The sequence below is a fragment of the Hibiscus syriacus genome, unplaced genomic scaffold, assembly GCF_006381635.1.
Source record: "Hibiscus syriacus cultivar Baekdansim isolate YM2019G1 unplaced genomic scaffold, ASM638163v2 tig00004004_pilon, whole genome shotgun sequence".
Lineage (NCBI taxonomy): Eukaryota > Viridiplantae > Streptophyta > Magnoliopsida > Malvales > Malvaceae > Hibiscus > Hibiscus syriacus.
The window spans coordinates 181,021-182,484 of NW_024061991.1; positions in this window are offsets into that span (position 1 = coordinate 181,021).

The window sequence follows — 1,464 nt, forward strand, 5'->3', positions numbered from 1 at the left end:
TATAAGAATTGATAGGAAATATATATGTGAAAACAAGTATATGATACGAGACAAAACTTATGACTATAAGCTACGTGAAAGTGTTCTAGGTGTTTCGATATATTATATGAAGTATATGATCTTATGTGAACAAGTATGATAGTATGTCTATGAATAAAGGTGATTGGTGAGAAATGATAGAAATTATATGAAAACATGACATATGTGACATGTGAATTATATGGAAATGATCTACGGGTAAGTGAACTACGTGACTATGTGATCATATGAAAAGAAGCTATGTGATACATGATATGTGAAAGTGAATTACAAGTTTATGTGTATATTTGAAATGAAATAAATGATACCGCCCATGTTATGTGTCATGAGAGCTAGGGTATAGTTGCATGCCAAGATCGAGGGTTTATTCGGTTCTTTAGGACATATGTATATCCTTTGGAACCTGTGTGAAGTCTTGAAAGACACATACTTGATCCATAGTATATGTATATGATTCTTAAGGAATTCTACGTGGTCCTTATGGACATCATTCTACGGGCACTACGGTGCAATTCTACGGGCACTTCGGTGCAATTCTACGGGGCACTTCGGTGCATTTATACGAGCTGTGGTGACAGCATAGTGCACAACCTCTATAGACTCACATATCGATAGTTCTCACATATGTACATGGGCTAATCCAGAGATATGAACAAATATAAGTTAGTGGTATGATAAATGCTATAGAAATTATATGATGTTGTGTGTATAGTGTTTAATTGAAAAAGTATGTGATTATATGATAACATGTGAATGATGAATTATGTGTATGTATGAATTTACTACGATTAATCTGATATGATTCTATACGATATGAAAAATGCCTGGAATTGCTATAACATGATAGAACAGAACATGCATGTATCAATATGTTTTAAAGTGCATTATAAGTGGTTATGCCTCACTAAGTCTTCGACTTAGCGTGTGATTGTTTCACACGTAGGTTTCGAGAAGTAAGGAGTGATGCGGAGCAAGACAGGTCAGTTTTCCTTACCAAAAGATCAGATCAGAAATATTGATAAAGTATGTTTTTGGTTATGTATAAGTGTTGGCATGTAATAAGCCATTAAGTACGAGCACTCTGATAAAGTCTGTATTTTGTTTTAAATAAAGTTTTAAATTTCCCGGGATTTTTCTTAAGAGTCAAGGTTTGAAAAGTCAATGTGACACTTCGGACTCGTATCCGGGTCGGATATGGGTTGGGGGTGTTACAATAATAATCAGATTAAATTAATTTTATGAATATTAAGTTTATAATTAGTTATTATTTAAATACAATTTAATCGTATTCAGGTATTTGGATTTTGGAATTATTTGTGGCTCTGGATTCAATATTCGATATTTGGTTCCTTTAAAATTTGGGTTGATTCGTTTGTCACTGCGTTTTTAGAGAAAACGCCACTAAATTTATACATACTGCGACGT